The sequence below is a fragment of the Piliocolobus tephrosceles genome, chromosome 1 (assembly GCF_002776525.5).
Source record: "Piliocolobus tephrosceles isolate RC106 chromosome 1, ASM277652v3, whole genome shotgun sequence".
NCBI classification, from domain to species: domain Eukaryota; kingdom Metazoa; phylum Chordata; class Mammalia; order Primates; family Cercopithecidae; genus Piliocolobus; species Piliocolobus tephrosceles.
Window position 1 is genome coordinate 69,435,054 of NC_045434.1, and position 22,407 is coordinate 69,457,460.

Consider the following 22,407-nt stretch of genomic DNA (forward strand, 5'->3'; position numbering starts at 1 on the left):
CTAACTTCTAACACCATAAATTAATGTTGCTTCCTTTTCCCACTACATATAAATGGAATCACATAATAATGTACTTTTTTGACTGTGGTTTCTTTCAGCATCATGTTTATGAGATTTGTCCATGTCTTTTCTGATAATAGTTCATTCATTCTGTTCGCTATACAACATTCCATGGTGTGAATATGGTACAATTTATTTATTCATTCTGCTGTTGATGGGCATTTGCATATTAAAACATCACTGCTTCTCATTTGACTGGAGCAAAAAAAAAAAAAGAAAAAGAAAAGAAAAGATTACTACTACGGACATTTGTACACAGATCTTTTGGTTAAAATGCTCATAAATTTTTGTGGGGTATATACTTAAGAATGGAATTGAATATATGCATATTTTCGGCTTTAGTGGATACTACCGAGCTATTTCCCAAAGTGGCTATGCCATTTTACGCTGCCCCTAGGCATATATGAGAGTTCTGGTTGTTTCATATCTTTGTCGAAATTTGGTAGTGTTTGTCTCTTTCATTTTAGCCATTCTGGTAGGATGTAGTCCCTTTTCTCCCTTTTTCATGATAAAATGTACTTTAAAAAATACAATATGGCCAGGCACAGTGGCTCATGCCTGTAATCCTGGCACTCTGGGAGGCTGAGGTTGGAGGATCACTTGAGCCCAGGAATTTGAGACCAGCCTGGGCAATATAGTAATGATATAGGAATTAAGAAGAAATTGCTTAATTTCTTCTTGACTGCGAGTCCTTGGTAAGGTTTCTCTTTTCATGAAAAGTAGTCCCAAAATAGTTTCTTTTTTTTTTTCTACAAAGAGTAGCCTGTAAAATCGAGCTGCAGACATAGACAAGCAAGCTGGAAGCTTGTACAGGTGAATGCCAGCAGTTGTGCCAATAGGAAAAGGCTACCTGGGACTAGTCATGTTCAAAATGGCAGCTCCATCTTCCTTTCCTTTTGTCAAACCACATGTGCAGTAAGAAGACAATACAGCACCAGCCAGGCAAAGACCCCGTTTACATAATAAGATTAGGGTAGAGCACACAGCCTTCCCCCAATACTATGTAAACATCATACTGGTCAAACCAATCTGTGAGCCCTACATAAATCAGACACTGCCTTCTCAAGCCTACCTATACAATCGGGTGTAGTCCACTGCAGGCTGGGTTTTCCCCTTTTGGATACCCTCTCTTTCGCAAGGGAGAGAGCTGTTCTCCTTTCTCTTTCTTTTCTTTTCTTTTCTTTTCTTTTTTTTTTTTTTGAGACAGAGTCTCGCTCTGTCACCCAGGCTGGAGTGCAATGGCGCCATCTGGGCTTACTGCAAGCTCCGCCTCCCGGGTTCACGCCATTCTCCTGCCTCAGCCTCCTGAGTAGCTGGGACTACAGGCACCCGCCACCACACCTGGCTAATTTTCTATTTTTTAGTAGAGACGGGATTTCACTGTGTTAGCCAGGATGGTCTCGATCTGACTTCGTGATCTTCCTACCTCGGCCTCCCAAGGTGTTGGGATTAGGGGTGTGAACCACTGTGCCCAGCCCTCCTTTCTCTTTCTTTTGCCTATTAAACCTCTGCTACTAAACTTACTCCTCGTGTGTGTTCATGTCCTTAATCTTCTTGGCTCCAGATTATGAACCCGGGTATTTACCCCAGACAATAACACTGCTTCAGTGAGACCTCATCTCTACTAAAAAAAATTTAAAAATTAGTTGGGCATGGTAGTGCATACCTGCATTCCTCTCTACTTAGGAGGCTGCGGTGGGAGGATGGTTTGAGCCTGGGAGGGGGAGGTTGCAGTGAACCAAGATTGTGCCACTGCACTGCAATCTGGGTGGCATAGTGAGGCTCTGTCTCAAACAAAAACAAAAACGATATGATGACCTAAAGAAGATGGTAGTTTTGTACTAAAGTCCTTAGTGGGCAAATGAAAAGTTGGCTTCCAGATTTCTTTTTTTTTTGAGACGAGGTCTTACTCTGTCGCCCAGGCTAGAGTGCAGTGGTGCGATCTTGGCTCACTGCAAGTTCCACCTCCCAGGTTCATGCCATTCTCCAGCCTCAGCCTCATGAGTAGCTGAGACTACAGGTGCCTGCCACCATGCCCGGCTAATTTTTTGTATTTTTAGTAGAGACGGGGTTTCACTGTGTTAGCCAGGATAGTCTTAATCTCCTGATCTCGTGATCTGCCCACCTCCCAAAGTGCTGGGATTACAGGTGTGAGCCACTGCACCCGGCCTCCAGATTTCTTTTGAAATTTCACACCTCTAAAACCTCAAAGTCTTATTTATACATTTTTTAAGGATTTTTCATTGCTGTTTGAAACAAGGGTTTAAAAAACAAACCAAAAAATCTCCTACCATCCTGTTCCAGTACGTTTTGTTTTATAAAAAAATCTAGGCACAAACACAGCAGGAATTTGGGTAGGGCTCAGCTAGGTGTTTCTTCTGCTCCCTGTGGTATAAAGTGAAATTGATCAGTAATACTTAGCTGGAGCATGGCTGGCCTACAGGGTCCAAGATAGCTTCATTCTCTTATTTGATAAGACTTGAGGGAAATTATTAGAAGGCAGGGTTCAGCTAGGATTGTCAACAGGAATGCCTATGTGTGGTTTCTCCAGCACAATGGCCTCAGGTAGTCAGATTGGCTTCCCTCAGAACAAACGTCTTAAAGTAACTAAGGGAAAGCTGCTTCTGACCGAGCCTCAGAAGTCACTTGGAATAACTTCCACCACATTTTGTTGTTCATGCAAGTCTTAAGGCCAGCTCAGATTTAAAAGGAGAGAAATTAGACTGCACTTATCTTGGTAGAGAAATGACAAGGTCACATCGTATAAGAGCATGTGGGATGGCAATACTATTATGACTCTCCTAGAAAAAATACCATTTTCTACACCCTCACAATCTATCCTGCCCCCTAAGAAAGTAAACCTGGCCAGGATGTATCTGAAGAGTACTGAGAAATTGCAGCAGACATCTCTATCTCTTGTACTTTCCTTAACTCCCTCTTTTACACTCTGCCTTCTTCCACCTTTTCACTTTATTTTCTTACTTCCCTTTCTTTCCCCCACCCTTTTAGTTAACTAAACTCATAAGGACATGTCTTAGTCTGTTCCTCCCCATCTCTCCTACACACCTGTAAATCTTTGATCCCTGAGTGACAGAGAGATTACTGGGATACTTGACCCATAGCATGTCAGGCTTGGAAGGGTCTTGACTAATCCCAGATGCACTTTTACATATGAGGAAGTTGAGGCCTAGAGAAGGGACTTTCCCAAGGTCCTACTTCAAGTAAGTAGCAGAGTTCTGGCTAGCACAGCATAAAGCATAGCCTAGAGTGGGTCTCAAAGAATGTCAACAGCTTCCTTTCGGTTTCAAATGCCTGGAACTAAAGCCACTTGTTTCCGTTTCACATTAATTGCCTCATCATTCCAATGTCTTTAGGCCTCTTGGTGAAGGAATGAAACTAATGCTAACAGGCCCCTGTGCCCAGAGAGGCCTGCCCCAGCCCTGGCTCTGGTCCAGTCTTCAGAGATGGATGAGGGGCTTGTGAATGGAGCAAGTTGGGATCAGTGCAACAGCCCCTGCATCCAGCCCCTGACACCCCCGACACAGCAGCTGCTCCTTTCTAATGCTGAAGTCCAGGGATTCTCTGAACTCTAACACCAACCGGCAGCCTACAGACCACTTTTGAAATCTTCTGGGCATCTAGAGATGGTGAATTTAGCTGATAATGACTGCGGTCAGGCTGAGGATAAATCTGAGGTGATATAGGCCAAGAAAACACAACTCTCTGGTCAGGCCCAAGAAACAGCAACTCTGTCATGTTCAAGTCTGTTTCCTCTGATAACAGCTCCAAACAGGCGGAAGCTAAGGCTCGAGGTGGGGGTTGGGGGAGCCCTAGTGGGGCCACCAGACATCCCATAGCATTAGCGACTGGATCTTGAGAGGGAGATCAAGGCTGTGGTAAACAGAGGGGGGTTGGCACTGTGCTCCCGAATCTGAATAGTTAATGATGTGGAGAATGACCTTCTAAGAAGCCTCCCAGAACTTTTTTTTTTAATCCGCCAGCACATTGCTTTTAGCTGCAAGACAGCAGCTCTGCAAATCAGTGATAAGCTGAGAGTCCCACCTGGGTGTGCTCTCACTGTGGGGCCACATTGAGAACCTCAAGGCTTCTGTGTGCCTGGGGCAGGGGGAGAAATAGTCTCCATGGAGGACTCTGTTGATAAGAAGGTACTGAAATAATTATTTTAATTAGTATAGCCTGCAACCTCCTTTAGGCGAGTGGCCGTGTTTCTGGGTATCCAGGTCTACCACAGTTTGCCACATATTAGGAGCGCCACAAATATTTTTTATATTTGTTATAAAGACCTTCTGGTCCTCCATCCAGGCATGATGGCATCCATACATCCCCCCCTCCTGGCCTCCTTCCAGCAGATCTCCGCTAGCTCTGACAGGAGGCCTAGGACAGGCAGAAACCCCACGAAGGATTTCTGGCTTCTCCTGGCCACAGATTCAAGACTAACAAACCCTCCCCAGGGGCCCTCGAAGGGGAGTGGTAGAAACAAGTTATGGAGGGGCCTGCGCCTTTCTTCATGCCAAGGTCCCTCCTTCCAGCTCATGGATTCCTTCTCTCCAAAGAAAGGAAGGGGCAATTTCTTTCCCTTATACTCCCCTAAAAAAGGAAAGGAAAACTTAAAACAGGAAGAAACGTCATTAAACCAGATGAAACATCATGAGCTAACAGTGCCATTTCCCAACCTGTGGTTGGCCAGAGCCTGAACCTGGCCATCATCCACACAGCCTGCTGCCGTGGCTGCAGCAACTGAAATTGAAATTGTAAGAGCAGCTGCCACATCGGGCACGGAGCCAAGCAATTGGGAGCCCATCCGATGTTTCTTTCCAACCTCTGCAATCTTCCTACTGCATCTTATCAGGGCTGCCGTGTGTCATCATAGCCTGTACTGAGTGTTTCCTCTCTGCCAGCCACTCTTCTAAGAACTCTACAGGGATTATCGTGCTTAGTTCTTTCCCCACAACTCTATGAAGTAGGCATTATTGTTCCCATTTTACAGATGAGGAAACTGAGGCATAGAGGAGTTACAAGAACTTATCCAAGGCCCTCAGAGGTGGAGCCAGGATTAAATCCCAAAGGGGTGACACTGGAGCCCACACTCCTGGCCCCACCACGGGCTGACTCTGCAAAATGCATGGCCTTAGGAGGCTTCCAACCTACACTGTGGTGAGTGGCTGGTCTACAGTCAGCAGTCAATAAGCTCCATGCCTTAGAGCACTGAGTACCATACCAGGTGCCACTCTCTCCCCTGGCTGGGGGACAGCTCCGTTTCTGCCGCAGACATTGCCTTTCCCTCAGGCACAGGAGTGTCTTGGCCACAGGGAAAATGAGTTACATGTGTGGGTAGTGGAGCAGCTTGTTACTTCTGGAAAAACAACTTGGAGCCCCGTCTTGCTGTCATCTGCTGTGCCTGGAGTCACTTTCAAATCTGTCATCTGTACCTGTGGGCTCTTCGTGACACCTCAGACAGTCCCAGGACAGACCTCAGCAAGAAACCCCAGTCTAACATAACCTGTCTGGCAAAAGAAAATAGAAATAGGCCAGGTGCGGTGGCTCATGCCTGTAATCCCAGCACTTTGCGAGGCCGAGGCAGGTGGATCACGAGGTCAGGAGATCGAGACCATCCTGGCTAACACGGTGAAACCCTGTCTCTATTAAAAATACAAAAAATTAGCCGGGTCTGGTGGCGGGCGCCTGTAGTCCCAGCTACTCAGGAGGCTGAAGCAGGAGAATGGCGTGAACCCAGGAGGCGGAGCTCGCAGTGAGCCAAGATCGCACCACTGCACTCCAGCCTGGGCAACAGAGCAAGACTCCGTCTCAAAAAAAAAAATACAAAATTAACTGAGAGTGGTGGTACATGCTTGTGAGCCCAGCTACCCGAGAGAATGAGGCAGGAGAATTGCTTGAACCTGGGAGGCAGAAGTTACGGTGAGTGGAGACTGCACCATTGCACTCCAGCCTAGGAAACAAGAGCAAAACTCTATCTCAAACAAACAAAAACAAACAAACAAACAAACAAAAAACAAACAAGAAAATAGATACAGCCCCTGGGGAAACTGCCTGACCATACACTCTCTGCCTTTAAACAGAAACTTCCTAGATCACTACGTCCCCTTTCCATTCTCAACTAGCCATGCAGTGCTTGCCTGCTGGCTTGCCTCTACTTAACTCCCCCAACTCTTGCCCCCTCTTACCTCTCCTTTCTGGTTCTCCTGTTTCTACGCTAGGGGTCCACTTCCCACGGGCTGTCTCAATCCCGACTCAGACTCTCTGTCCTCCTCCTTCTACATCTGCTCCCACCCCTGTACCCAGCTCACTCCCTTTCTCCCACACTCTGTCTTTATTCCAATTCCTTGCTTTTTCCTGGCTTCCTTGCCTTTTTGCCTTTACCCAAAACCGAGGATCCCTCCTCACCCAACTCCTATCCCATCAAACACAGCTCCACACCTACCGCATAACTCTAATCCTCTCTCCTAGGCTCCAACACATTGAGGATGAAGCCTCAGGCTCCAGACAACAGAGGACCCCCTGGCAGGCTTCTCAGTGGGCCCAGGGTGAAAATCTGCTGGCCAAGGGGATGATGAGACCTGTTTCTTACAACTCAGTGCTGTGTGCTCTGAGGCTGAAGCTGTCTTCCTCTGCCATTTCCCAGGGGCACAGAAGCTTGAGTCTTTTTGCATTAATTCCCTGGCTTGCTTTGACTCAGAGTCCAGGACTTGGTAGCATGCTAATTTATGCAAACCAAATGCAAATGAATATAGAAAACTATGTGACCCTGGATTTACTGGAAATCAGAGTCTCCTCTTACGGGAAGACTTAGGGAAATTTTGGAATCTACTTCCCAAGAGAAATATTAAAATAGAATGGCTTTCAGTTTGGGGTTGGGGAGGGGTGTGGCTGGAAGTCATTCAGAGGAAAGAGCGTAGTCTGAGTTCTGTGTGCATCCTCTAAGCCACCCAACAGAAAGCAGAGGAAGAAAAAGCGTCTGGCTGCCAAGCCTGTGCCTTCTTTCTCCTATCTTGCCTCTGAGCTCTGGTTTAGCTCCACGGTACGCCCGAGAACAAAGCCTGTGGGCTGTACTGCCTCTTTGGAAACAGGGGCATTTCATTTATATCTTACTTTCCATGACAGCACTTCACTATTCTCCTCTCACCTTGCATCTCCCTCTGACCTTCCCACTGACCCTCTTGAACTTGGCTCTCATTGGGTATGGCTGATCGAGTGCACAGTATGTTCTAGGACATTGTTCTGGAACCCGATCAGGGGTTAGGCATTCTGGAGTTTCCTATAAAACAGGCCTCAGAGGCTAAGGGGCAGGTCAACTCAGCCACAAAGGCTTAGGTGCCTCATTTCTTGAAGAAAGGAGAAAAGGACCACTCCGTGAAAGGACAGCAGGGATGAAGGTGGCCCCAGAAGCCTCAGCCCATTCTTCTGATCCTAAAAAGAAATGTGCTGAACAGCCCCCAAATATAGAAACTGACCTCTTCCGGCCAGGAGCAGTGGCTCATGCCTATAATCCTAGCACTTGGCAGATCGCTTGAGCACAGGAGTTCGAGACCAGCTGGGGCAACATGGCAAAACCCGGTCTACAAAAACACAAACAAATTAGCCAGGCATGGTGGCACCTGTCATCCCAGCTACTCAGGATGCTGAGGCAAGAGGATCATTTCAACCTGGGAGGCAGAGGTTGCAGGGAGCTGAGGTTACACCACTGCACTCCAGCCCGGGCAACACAGCCAAACCTTGTCAAAAAAGAGAAAGAAATAAAGAGAAGGAAGGAAGGAAGGAAGGAAGGAAGGAAGGAAGGAAGGAAGGAAGGAAGGAAGGAAGGAAGGAAGGAAGGAAGGAGAAAAGAAAAAAGAAACTGACCTTTTCTTAAAGATCTCAAGAGAAGGAAAGATTCTTCCAAAGTCTTTGCAATAGTCCAGTATTTCCATCAGATTTTTTTTACCTCCATTAACATAAATGCTTGGTGCTGCCATGGAAATCATTTTGTTCTGGTCCTTTCCTCGAGGTAACTAGAGAACCATTGTTCCTGGTTATTCAGATAATAGCTCAGCAAAACCTTCACATATGTTGTGAAAAGACCTTAAGACAAACTCCCCCAAGATTCAGGGACCACCTTGCTGCCTCCCTGAGAGATCACCCAAACTCAACACTCTACTCCCAGGGCATAGGAGCTGTGTGTGCTGATCCATATTCCCCTAATGACATAAAAGTTTGCTGAAGGCCAACTTTCAACTAGTCAATATTTGGAGTTGCCCAGAGGAAGGAAAAACTGCTTATCTGTGTATTTAAAATGGGAAGGACGCACTGGATATCAAGCACGTCATGTATACTATTTCCTCTAAGTCTCACAACGGTCCCATGAGATCTGTATTACTCCCATTATACAGATGAGTGAACTGAGGCTAAGAAAGTTGCAGTCATTTGCTCAAGGTCACAAAGCTGATGAATAGCTGTGGCAGAACCTTTTAATGCTCATTAGTATCCATTTTCTTCATTTTTAGACACATGCTGAACTACATTTCCTAGCTCTCTTGCAGTTAGGCAGGCCACATGACTGAGTTCTGGCCACTGAAATGGGGACAGAAGTGATTTTTTCCACTTTCAGGCCTGGCCCATAAAGACTTTGCAGATGAGCTTCCACTTCCCTTTTTCACATCACTATCTGGATGACCCAGGGTACCATGGAACCATGTGATGAAGACGGGAGGAGCTTGGATCCCTGAATGACTACATGGAACAGAGCACCCTTCATCCTGCCCTCTGCCCCCTGCACTAGACTATGACTTAGATGAGATAAAGTTTCACTGGGTTATGCCACTGAGAGTATCCTCAGTAATAGCATGATGGGGGCAAGATCTGAAACCAAGCATGTCAAACGCCAAAGACCATCTTTTCTCATTAAGCCATATAGCCACACAATATAGCAGAAATGTAAAAGTTAAACTATAAAATGTTATCTAATATCACACTTCATTTCTCCCCCTCCATGCCTCTCCCATAACCAAGAACTAGATTCCTAGAACCAAGAACTTTAGATTCCTAAAGATTTTAGAGAAATTGCATATATAAAAACATAAAATCAAGCAAGCAACTGATAAATATTTGTTGACTACATACAACAACATGGGAAACAAAACTGCTTTTGTTGTTATTGGAGAGCTGGAGAAACCCTTTCGGCATTCATGCCAAAAAGAGTCCTCTCCACCACCTTCCTCCAAGAACCACTTCCACCTGTGGCTCCATCCCATGGATGTGGAGCTATGAATTTACAGGACATGGAACATGGTTGTGGCCATCATGAAAGCCTACCAAAGCCATTATCAGTGATTGATAACTCAACATTGCATCCTATCATCCCTGGCCCAAGCCAAAGAGAGCTGAGTAAATATCATATAGGGACTATACTATGATCATGACAAAAGAAACAGACTTAATCAACTTTCCTCCCACAGGCTGTCATTCTATCAAATATAAGCTAAAATTAACCAGTAGTTTTGGCATGATAGAATCAGACCAATCTGATTTTGAAATGAGGGACAGGAAAAGGATTATTGGTAAGAAGGGAAAAATAAAGGGTAAAGGTTTTAAAATTTTCCCATTAAGATAGGAAATCGGCTGGGCGAGATGGCTCATGCCTGTAATCCCAGCATTTTGGGAGTCTGAGACAGGCAGATCACCTGACGTCAGGAGTTAGAGACTAGCCTGGCCAACATGATGAAACCCTGTCCCTACTAAAAATACAAAAAAAAATTAGCAAGATGTGGTGGCAGGCACCTGTAATCCCACCTACTTGGGAGGCTGAGGCAGGAGAGTTGCTTGAACCTGGGAGGTGGAGGTTGTAGTGAGCCAAGGTCGTGCCGTTGCACTCCAGCCTGGGCAACAAGAGCAAAACTCTGTCTTTAAAAATAAAAGAAGAAGAAGAAATCCTTTAGGTATAATTTACAAGGGCTAGGAAGATCTCTCCTGTTCCCCTCAAACATTTCCACCAAGGTCTAGGGAATAATTAATTTTTTTTTCTTTTTTTTTTTTTTGAGATAGCCTGTTGCCCAGGCTGGAGTGCAGTGGTGTAAACACAGCTCACTGCAGCCCCACATGCTTGGATTATGGGTGCTGAGCCACTGTACCCCGCAAGATAATTGATTCTTTGTCTTAACACTTTGTCCCTTCCCCTTTAAATGCTGGGCTGGTCTCTCTGGAAGAGTAACCCACAACTGTCTTATTAATCAATTATGCTTTATTGTGATTCAGAACTTGGGGGGAGTTAATATTTATTGAGTCCTTTTAATCTACCAATTATGATTTCAGGATCTTTAAATACATTGTTTTGGCTGAGTGTGGTGCCTCAGACCTATAATCCCAACACTTTGGGAGGCTGAGGCAGGAGGATTGCTTGAGGCCAGAAGTTCAAGACTAGCCTCGGCAACAGAGTGAGAATCTCTCTCTACAACAATTTAAAAAATTATCTAGGCACGGTGGCAGGTGCCTGTAGTCCTAGCTACTCACGGGGATTTAAAGCGGGAAGATCACTTGAGCCCAGGAGTTTAAGGTGCAGTGAGCTGATCATACCATTGCACTCCAGCCCAGACAACAGAGCAAAATGCTACCCTTCAAAACAACAATAACAACAACTATATATAGTTGTTGTTTTTTTCTCTCAATTTTCACCTTTTACAAATGGGCAAACTGACACTCAGAGAAGCTTAGTAATGGCCCATGACCACAGTGGCAGAAGCTGGATTTGAACTCCAGTCTGATTCCAAAGCCCTTGCTCATTGCACTATGTCAGTGTTTCTTTCTTTTCTTTTTTTTTTTTGTTTTTGGAGATGGAGTCTCATTCTGTCAACCAGGCTGGAGTGCAGTGATGTGGTCTCAGCTCACTGCAACCTGCACCTCCCAGGCTCAAGTGATTCTCATGCCTCAGCCTCCCAAGTAGCTGGGATTACAGGTGCACACCACCACGCCTGGCTAATTTTTGTATTTTTAGTAGAGACAGGGATTCACCATGTTGGCCAGACTGGTCTCGAACTGCTGACCTCAAGTGAGCCTCCCACCTCGGCCTCCCAAAGTGCTGGGATGACAGGCATGAGCCACCGTGCCCAGCCCAGTGTTTCTTGATCTAGGGTGCTCTTCAGAATCACCAAGGGGACAGTTAAAAATACAGATTCGTGGCCTTGGCCCCAGCCTCCTCGATTACTCTCCTGGGGGCAGGGCTCAGCGATCTGTGTTTTCCAACACCCCCAGATGCAAGTGAAGATGAGCCAAGTTTGGGAAATATCACACTGTGCTTTGCTGTGGGAAATTGGAAGAGGGTAAGTCGAGCGGGGATGGTGAGGCAATGCAGGGAGGAGGGAACAGAAAGGGACCATCTACAATGCTGCTCAGGCCTGGCCCTGCTTAGACAGACACTGGCGCCTGTCCCAGGAGTTGAGCTCCTGACTGTGGAACCTGGAGGAAGAACCTCAAATCAAAATGGACTTTCCAGTCGGATGTTCTCCACATCTCTCCTGTGGAAAGAGGATATCATGAATGCAGATTTCAGCTGCGAAAAGTCATCTCCAGGCCTATTTTTAAATTCACCATAAATAAAGAAAGAAAAGCCTGTCAACATTCAAAATGTGCTGGTCCCTTTTCTGCTTCAATAAAACAGCCTTGATTTAGTGCTCACTACTTCCAAGCCTGTGACCACTAAGAGGCAACTGGGATGAAGTTGGCTGCCACGCAGTCTTGGAAGCCAATTCATAAAGAATGGTGCCAAAATCGGGATGAGGGTACTGTTTAGGTGTGAGGAACTGAATGGCTACCTTAAAAAATTTTAGTATATTCTTGTATAAACACAGTGGCCATAAGAGCTCGACTTGGGAATTGTAATAACTGCTGCCGTTTATTGAGAGCTTAACTTTGTACAGATACACAATCCCTTATCCACAGGTTGACCATATAATTTATCATGCAAACCAGGCAATTTTGAAAGTGTAAAGGAGGGGTGGGGGAGCTATCAATAATTTCACCAGGACTACCATTGTAAAACTGGGATGTATGATCACCTGATTTATCCAAAACCCTTTAAACGTGCTTCAAGTTCAGGCTTTTTTTAGATTTTATAAAGGTAATACTGTGTACGTGCATATATGTGTATGTGTATACATACTGTATGTATGTAGGGGGATCCAGGGTAGTACCTCATAATCAAACACATTATATTTCTGCAGCAAATGTACGAATATTCGCCCCAAATTGAATAGACACATCAGGTCAGATTCTGCTGACTAATGATTTATGAAAAATACTTTTTCATGAAAGTTTTCAGAGAAACTTGGAAAATTCTTTTTTAAATTGTGGAAAGGGCTTATGGACCTGTACCAAGAGCTCTGCTAAGTGTCTTTAATTGCGTAGCAGAGACACTAGCTGTCCCACTGTAAATACCTTCTCCTTCTCCCTCGATACTAGAACTTCCAACTTGTGTTTGGATCCAAGGCTCTCTGGAGTAAAGACTGTGCTTCCCAGGCTTCCTTGAAGCTATGTGTGGTCATGTGACTAAGATCTGCCAATGAAATCTGTAAGTGGAAAGATGTGATCAGGGCTGATAGTTACCCCACATGCCCAGGTAGAGATGTACCTGTTGTTTATAGCTGGCATTCATTCTGATTAACTGAAACCCATGCCTTACTGGTCATTAAATATTTTCGAAATTACTCCCGGTGTAAAACTTTTAGGAAGTCTCCTTAAAGGGACAGGCATGTCCTTCTGCCATCCTTCAGCCTTACTTCCTGCTGGCTAGAACGTGGACTCTGATCACTCACTCCACTTTGGATCATGAAGATGAAGGCCACAACCTGGAGAGGATGAAACTGAAAGCTGGAAGGGTCCTGGGTCTTGGTGACTCCTTGGATGGCCTACCTTTGGACTTTTACATGAGAGAAGAAAACCTTTTCGTGTTCAGTCACGGGTCGTTTGTGTTTTCAGTCTTTCTCAAAATAACTGTATTCTAGGGTTTGTTCTGACCATGCTGCTTAACAAACAACTCTGAAATCTCAGATGGCAATTGTATTTATTTCTCATTCAATAGCCTGCACGTCAGATGTTGTGGTTCTGCTTCAGACTGTGGGTCTTCGTCCTGGAACTAGTGGACACTCAGGACAAGCTCTCCTCATAACCCGGAAAGCTCAGGAGATGAAGCCAAAACACACAAACCCATTTAAAGCTCCTGCTAGTGTTACTCTCATATTCCATTGGCCAAAACAAGTCACAAGACAGCTTACATCAAGGGGAGAGAAAATAGGGGAAGAGAGGATAAACACCTGCTGTTGATACACAGAATTGATACACGTGCAACCCAGGCCTACAGCTGCACAAGCACCAGGGGCTTCTGAGCATTCTAGGCTCCTTCCAGCCCTCCCAGCATCACGGGGGCGGGGTGGGGGGACCACTGCTCCCTCCCTGATCATGGCCTGAAATTCCAAGTGTTTGCCCCCGACCCCAACCCCGATGACACTACCAAGTAGGTGGCAACAGGAAAGTCTCTCTTCCTTTGACTGCCCCTCTCTACAGTCACCCCAGACCACACACCAGGCTGTACAGGTGTCTCTGGCAGTCTTTCCCAAAGGGGTGAGGGGAAATGTTAAAGATGGGAGCTCTGCTGCCTTACATTTGTGTGTCTCCCAAGGCTCCCCTTCTTCCAAACTTCCTTTGAGAATTTCTACCCAGTGGCTGTGTGCAGGTCCTTCCCACACATCCAGGAGCACCTGGCACTTCTGGAAGTTTGCACAGGAAGGAAGTGCATTTCCTACAGTTCCCCAATAAACCTCTCCAGGGGCCTCATTGTCCAACTGCCAGGACCCACCCCCAATTCATTAACCATAAGGTTTAGGGAGGGGATTTGGCAAATCAGCCTCAGCCACATCCAAATGCCTGAAAGAAAACACCAGGAGAAGTTGTGGGGGGCAGGGTGGATGTTGGGGATATTGCCAGTAGGTAAGTGGGTCTGGGGGAAGAACAGACCTGAAAGATTTTACTACTGACTATGTGACCTCTGGCAAACCAATCCCTTTTCTGGGCCTTTATTTGCTTTAGTGTTATTTTATTTGTTGAAAGAAGTGATTGCCCTTGATGGCATTTAAGGTTTCTTCTAGTTCTAACAGCCTGTGATCTAAGGAGGAAGGGGTGAGAAGGAAAAGACCAGCTTATGGGTGCCCAGAAGGACACAGCATGGTAGGGGCTCAGTCACCTGGGGATAGCATGAGGCTGAAGTTCAATTTCTTCAGTCCTTATCAGATTGTAGTCCTTATCACCAAGCTTAGCTTTACCTCTCAGTCACGTTCAGGGCCATGGACTAAGGCCACAAAATTTGTGCACAACAGGGGCTACCTATCATGACGACTGCAGTATGTATGGCACCCCCCAGAGTTAGAGCAGTTCTGGCCTCATCGCTCACCACTCTCTGCCTCAAACCTCAGTTCCAGCAACTCCAAACTACCCTCAGTTCTCAGCACACGTCATGGTGCCTTCCACAGTTCCCTTTCCCTGCTACACCACTATCCCTCGATCTCCCTCCCCCTACCCCCACCTTCCCCTGGCTATTGCCTACTCATCCTTCAACGTTCAGCTGAGCCTCCTCCCCACCCAGGTTCGGAGCCCTTCTGCATCACTCCCACAATGCCTTATCACTGCACTCACTACACTGTATTGTACCTATCTGCTGTGAACCTCTAACTACTGTCCTACTAGACTCCGAGCTCCCTTGGGGACTGAGGGGAGAAATTGTGTCTTATCTATCTTATTTTATGCCCAATGTCTTTCACAATACCAGACAAATGATAAATGGGCAATGTTTGATGCAAGAACAAAGAAACAAACAAACTGGAAAGGAAAACTGAAAGGAATGTCACATGTAGATGGTACAGGTCACCTTTGTTTCTCCCCCACACCCCAGCTGCCACACATGCTACATCTGTAGTTCAGTGAAATCATGTAATAAACACCAAGGGTGAACGGTAACCTTTGAGCTAGGGAAAATAAATTGCCTGGGGAAGAAGCTTGTTGTCTAGTAGGCAAGAAAAGCCTTCCTTAGTGATGGTGGAGAAGAGAGCAAGGTTGGGGTGCAAGGTCGACTGGGGGCAGGATAGTCAGGAAAGAAGTCTTGAGGAGAGCAGGACTTGAGGGGCCAGTGGTGAGGAGGCTGGGTTTGGTGGGCAAATGGAGACCAAGCTGTCACACACCTGTGGCTTCACCAAGACAAGAAAGAGCTTGTGGCCTGGCCAGAGACAGGGAAGAGGACTTCAGTCAGAAATCTGAGTATGAGGTGTATGAGAGCAGTGGGAGGGCTCTAGCTGAAGGGAACTGAGACACAGAGGGACCCAGATGGCAGAAGCAGGTGGCGCCCCCCCACTCCCTTCTCCCACTCTCCCTGACTGTGCCCAAGGTGTCCAGAGCTGCCTCAAGCCCGGTGGTCTAAGTAGGAGACTTGGTGATGCTCCCTCAGGGACTGGCTTCAGGAAGTTAAGTGAGCCTGATAATCTGGCGGAAATTTCTGTTTGCTTTAGAGATGATTAAAATTGCCTAGTCACTGGATTTGAATACTCAAGAATGAGTTTAATTGAGAAGAGAATGCTTCTTTTTAGATGATGCAATAACTGCCATTGCTGGGTTTGTTTGCACCAAGGGGAAGAACTTAAATATCTGAAGTGTCTGAATTGTACTGGTTGTTGGAGAGGACGTTTGACATGTCCTAAGATGATGGCTGGGGTGGGAGCCAGGGCTGTTATGAAGTGTAAGGATTGAACCTTACCCTGAAACCTCCATCAAAGAGGTCACTTAGCACGCATTAAAACCCATGCATTCCCCTCAACATACCCTATGAATCTGCACTCTCCGGAGCCAGGAGCAGCCAGTTCAGGATTTTCACTGGCCTGGCACCCGGCTCGGGTCCCACTTCACTTCCCTTCACAGTCTGTTGGCCAAGAGACAGCACTGTGCGCCTGCACATGTTTGGGCTGTGTTCGCCTGTGTGGGTGCAGGTGTGCACTTGCACATCGCTGGCTGTGCGTGGTCTTGCAGCATGCTTAGGCAAACCTCTTCCCAACCTGGGTCCAGGGCCTCAGACATGGTGAAACTGATGCTGTGCCAACATGTGTTTGATTCAGTTTAAATGGAGGTGGTGCGGACAAATTGAAGTTTTGAATTAATACAGTAGAACTTGCATAATCCAAGACCACCTTTTTCTTCTCTCTGCCTTCCCCATCCAAATCATCCCCAAATCATCCCTGAGAAGCCTCTGCTCCCATCAGTGTCGTCCCTGGGGGCCCCCATCAGAGAAGTGTGTGGGAGAAGCAGGTGCAGATGACAGTACTCCCTAGTCCAGCTGCCTCAGAAACTATTCCTGGGGTTGGCGGCGTGAGAGACCCACCCACCACTGCATGTCGTGGGCGTCTGCCCCAGCACAGAGTTCACACCCAGTCCCCCAATGGACCCCCTTGTGCAGGGGTCTGGGCAATGCGTGGACTGGGCCACAGCCCGTGCCCTGAGGAAGCGAAGTGGACTGCATTCTGAGGCACCTGCTCTACTTCTGCCCAGGCCAGGTGCTGTGGATCCAGGCACTGGGCATGGCCACAGCAAACTTTCCTGAACAAGTAGTACTCTTCCAGCTGATGCATGCGCTGGCGTTTATTATGGTTGGGCCAGTGCTGGAAGTGGAGATGTCTATAAGATGATCATGAGGATAGGATGGAACCCATACTCTAAGAACACAAATAAGGCCCTGGAAACGCATATCGTGGGTATCTTCAAAGAGGACTTCGGCGGCGAGATCTTCAATGTGGCCATCCTTGGCTACCTCAGACCTGAAAGAACTTTGATTCTTTAGAGTCACTTTTTTCAGCAATTCAAGGTGATATTGAGGAAGCTAAGAAATGCCTACATTTACCAGAACATTTGAAACTTAAAGAAGACCATTTCTTCCAGGTTCCTAAAAACAAACTAATGAATGGCCACTGATTTTTAAAAAATCTTATTTATTCATTCACTGTATTCTAGTATTTCACTGCTTACAACTGTCCAGTCTCACCTCGGTTATAGTTGTAAAATCAAACATTTTCCTACAGCTGTGAACTAGTTTAAACAAAACAACATAGTTATTATATTGTGCTTCAACTGTTAAATTATTAACAGGTTTCGTTTATTTAAATACATAACAAGCTTTATTTAAAAATCAAGATTTTCAAAATACGTTGATTAGAATGTACCACTAGAAGGGTATTAAGTGTCTTATAATGGAAATGAAATGTATGTAAGTATGGGTTAAAAGGCAAGTCACTAATTTGAGATGAGAACTATAGTTCTCATGGCAAAAACCCAGCATGTATGTACTTGTATAGCATATACTCCTAAACAGAGAAGACTTATAAAAGTAAATACATTAATAGGAGTTTTATAGTTTATTATAAGCCTAAGGGGAAAACTCCAGACTTTGTGATATATGATGCATTAATATATTATTATAAGCATGAAGACATTTGTGAAATTTGGTTTTTTATCATTGTCTTTTTTTCTTTCTTTCTTTCATTTATTTATTTATTGACACAGGGTCTTGCCCTGTCACCTAGGTTGGAGTACAGTGGTGATCAAGGTTTATTGCAGCCTTGACCTCCTGGGCTCAAGCAATTCCCTCACCTCAGCCTAAATTTTAAAATCTTTTTGTAGGGACAGGGTCTCCCTACGTTGCCCAGGCTGGTCTCAAACTCTTGGCTCAAGCAATCCTCTCACCTCAACCTCTTAAAATGCTGGGATTACAGGCCTGAGCCACTGCACCTGGCTTTAGTCATTATCTGGGCAGTCACATCATTGCACCATTTTCATTTCTGTATAGAGCTGCCTCAGTTCTAAGTGGTCTGGACTCCCTCTGCAGATCTTTATTGTTGTTAAGACAGTAATATAAACTTTTTTTAATCTATAGATCTCCTTTTTGTTGGATAACACTTCTTTCTTCTTCAGAGTAGATATTCTTGTAGATATCTGTAAGACTTTAACATTTTTCTTGACTTTGATTTTTTTTCCTTTTTTAGGAAAAACAAAGACACAACAGACTTCATCCTTAGGTTTCCTCAAGATTTAAGTGAACACATTAAAAAAAAAAAGATTTAAGTGAACACATAGCCGTTCGTTTATATGCACCAGTTTCTTAAAACACACACACCCACACACAAAATGCTTGTTTTCCCTCTAGCCTAACTATCTAAGAGCCAATTAAACTATAAAATACTTAGAAAATTATTTGTTGTTAATGTAACTATATGTTCCAGGACAAATCTAAACTAGTGTAGTTGTATACACACCATGTAATTTAATGCTAGTCTAAGAATGCTTGTAGCCTGAGAGAAAGGCATAGGTTTTGTTAAACAATCTTCATACTGTAGATTTTTTTCCTCCTACTGACTGTGATTTTTGGCCACTTGAGTCTTTTTGTTGATATTGGCAGAAAGTTGAAATCTTTGGATATTTAGAAAATTCAGATTACAGATTGCGTTGGGCCCCTTCAAACAGTATATTGCATTATTGTTCACTTTAGTAATAGATTTGGTGGTTGGTTTGGTGGAGGGATAGAAGTATATAGAAGGTAATTTTAAAAATAATTCACCGTGGATCATTTTTTCCTAATCTGCATAAATGAATTTGAACTGACTTTAATAAAAATATTTTGAAAGTACATAGAAAAACATCTGAAGCAGTTGTTGGACAAAAGGGAAACATGTATAAATTTAATTGGATTGCGTTTTACTTTTTGGTGTATGAATTTAGGGCAAACAATGCAGCTTGTGGCTTTTTTCATTTCTTTATAGAGCTATGTAGAAAATATTATTTTTAATATTAGAAATCCTATACTTGAAAGACGTCTCAGTTATATGTGGCTTTATGAAGCAAAGTTAAAAATAAACATGAAAAATGTGAAAACATTTGTGTTTGTTTAGTCTGACTAGCTTGCTGTTAATTATGTTCTCTTTAAGTGTGTGAATGTTCTTTGATACTTTATGGTCACCGTCCATTTTGTTAAATAGCCATTGCTTTTAAGATGGATGGTATGGTGCGTAGAGGTTAGTAGAGGTTAGTTAACTGTATCTACATTTTTCAAAATTTTATATTAGTTATTTATTATAAGAAGTTACAAGGCTGGGCACGATGGCTCACGCCTGTAATCCCAGCACTTTGGGAGGTCGACGCAGGCGGATCACGAGATCAGGAGATCAAGACCATCCTGGCTAACATAGTGAAACCCTGTCTCTACTAAAAACACAAAAAATTAGCCGGGTGTGGTTGCGTGCACCTATAATCCCAGCTACTCAGGAGGCTGAGGCAGGAGAATCACTTGAACCTAGGCGGCAGAGGTTGCAGTGAGCCGAGATCGCACCACTGCCCTCCAGCCTGGGCAACAGAGCAAGACTCCGTCTCAAAAAAATAAATAAATAAATAAAAGAAAAAGAAAAAAAAGAAGTTACAGTAGTGCCATTTTGATTAGTCTGAATGTTTTCAGGCCTTGAAATAAATTTTGACTAAGCAATTTTTTTTTCAGAGCAGGAGTGGAAGTTTATTTTAAAAGCTTTAGGCCAGTAAGGAAAAAAAGGAAAGGAAAGAAGGAAAGTACAACTTGAAAGAGGGCCAATCAGGCGACTCAAGAAACCAAGTGCACAGCTTGACATCTTGACTTGGGGGGGGGGGGGGGGGGGGGTTTGATTTGTTGGCATACTTCCAGGATCTTATTGGGAAGCTGCTGATCAGTTTCAGGTGTTTTCTATCTATCAGGCGTCTGCCTTTCCCTGGCACCAGGTGTGACCGATTATTACTTTAAACAAACTGTTAACAACCACCTGGCCATCACCGAGGGTTGCCCAACACTTTGGTGTGTGTGTGGGTGGGGAGCCTTCTCCTGCCCTGCTCATACCTGACTAGCTACCTACTGTAACATTTACCCCTGCCTTAAGAGTCCAAGACCCCAAATCTTTGGTGGAAAGTGGATGAAGTCCAGTCTTCTGTAACTGTTTCCTGCTGACAAGGGGCGGTGGTCCTTCTGTAGGTCTTAGCCTCTCACTGTCTAGGCTGAGTTGGCTCCATGAGTTGCTGAAAGTGGTAGGGATCCAGGTCCAAAGAATACAGAAGCAGGATTTCACCTAGGTCATATCCCACAATGGGCAGATTAGAGGCCCCTGTAGAAGGTGATTCTTGAATATTGAGAGGACGGTGTCCCTTATTGAGGATCATCTGGAGCTTAATGGCCTTACTTTGAGGTGAAAAGGCATTACTTATCTTTCCGCTTAAAAAGGAACCGCAGATCTTCCAGGGACTCACAAGCGTGGTCAGGAGCTGAGTGCATTGTTTCCAGCTCTGGTGTCTCGGAGCCTTTCCACAGCTTCACTCAGGTGTGATGTATCCAGCTGGCAAGCTCTGAGACTAAGTAACTTTTTAAATGTTCCTTCTAAGTCTTTTTTTGTTTAACAACTGTATTCTTATAATTTCTTAAAATTGTGAACAACTAGCCACACTACAAAGTTGGTGGACATAGATAGTCATGTTATAATCAAAGTAAACTTACCCAGCTGTTAATAAAACTTGCAAAATCATATGAAGCATATAGTCATGACTTGCTTCCTGGTAATTAATCATGGTGGCCATAAGTAAGTCCAGCCATTGCCTCCTCATTTCCCAGGCCACTGGCTCAATAAGGGCTTTTCAAATTCCTGGATATTAGCTGGGCCATCTGGCTTTGTTTTGGCCGAGTAGTATCCAACTTCTCTTTCCTATTGGAGGGAAATCTCCTTTTATATAAGGTCTTGGTGGGTGGCCACTTTGGAGACTAAAAAGGCCAAGTCTTCCTTCTCTCTGCACTCAGCTATCCAGGTCATACGCCTGAACCCCAGCCAGAGCCAATACTATATTGCTGCCAAGACTTCGATCTTGAATGAGTGACACATAGCCCAGAAGCACTAGAATTCTTCCACTGTGATGAGGAATCCACACGAAGCCACTCCAGCTAAAAGGCATTTATTGTGCTTCCTGGTTTTTTTCCAGACTGTTTCCTCCAGATTCACACCACACGTTTCTTCCAATAAATGTCCTTCCTGATTACAACAACCAGATATTCTTGGTTTCTTGCTCCTGAACACATTCCCCCTGATTATGGCAGGCACTGTTGGCCACCCAATGGCTGCTCCCCTTCCCTTTCTTGCTAATAGAACCCCAAGCTTTTATTTCTTCATATCTCTACCTGGCCCAAGTATAGGGACCATGACTGGTCAGTCCTATCCCCTTGTCCAGCGACAGATCTAAGGTTAGGCCTGTGACCCAGCTCTAGCCAAAGAGACCTGAGGGGAAGCACTGGAAGCTTCTGGGAAAGGCTTTCCTCACTGATTGTCTTCCTGCTTGAGAAGCCGCCACATGAGAAGAGAAGCTTGGAGCCACTGCAGCCATCGTGCCACCACGAAGGAAGGCAGCAGCAGCCCTAAAGAAGGCAGAGGGAGCCTGGGTCCTTGATCTCTCACAGCCACCACAATGAGCCTGGAATCACCTCCCTCTGAACTGTGGATTTTCTGTGATGAATCGGCCCTTGTCATTTAATTATCTTATACTAAGTGTTTCATTATTTGCAGCCAAAACATTCTGAAAAACGGATTCTCTGAATTTCACTATTTTCCAAAATAATCATCTGCTGTTGGAGCTGGAAGAGATCTGGGAGATCTTTGAGTTTCTTTGTAAAAGAAGAATCTGAGTCGGATACGGAGGCAGAAGCAGAGGGAGAACCCAGGCCTCCTGAGTCTTATCCTGTGATGAGCCTTGCCCTATGGTGGTCTCCCCAGCACCCTGAGGAGGTGCCCAGGACGTTCCACAGGGAGCCATGGGGATAGAGCCTGGATTCTGGCATCTGAGAATCATGGGCAATGGGGCAAATAAGAAGGGGCAGAGTGAGCCTCTGCTGGGCTTGGCCAAGGCTGTGGGCTGAGACACCTAAGATGCCAGAGTTGTGCTTCCAGCTCTTTCTATCGGGGCTCCTGTTGTATGCCTGAGTGTGTGCATGTGTGTGTGTGCACGTGGGCACACACCAACCTTTGCCCTGGGTTCCACTTTTCAGCCTCCCTGAGTCTCTAGGATCTCCTGCTTCCCCACCAGCCTGGCAGCAAGGTCCTTTTCCTCTCACAGATGAGTACTTTTTGTAGTTTCTGGTTGGTTTCATGCCCTTTATTTTTTTCTTTTTTCTTTTTTCCCACTTTTTAGGGCTTTATTTAGAAAGTGTATATGTAAGGAAGTAAAGCCGTTTCCATTTACAGTTTACAAACTAGAACCAGTGGAGTT

At 45.1% G+C, this 22,407-nt stretch overlaps 1 pseudogene; it reads left to right on the forward strand.

Moving 5' to 3' along the window:
* Positions 1–4,202: 4,202 nt before the first annotated feature.
* Positions 4,203–17,067, forward strand: LOC111537044 (annotated as a pseudogene).
* Positions 17,068–22,407: the final 5,340 nt, after the last annotated feature.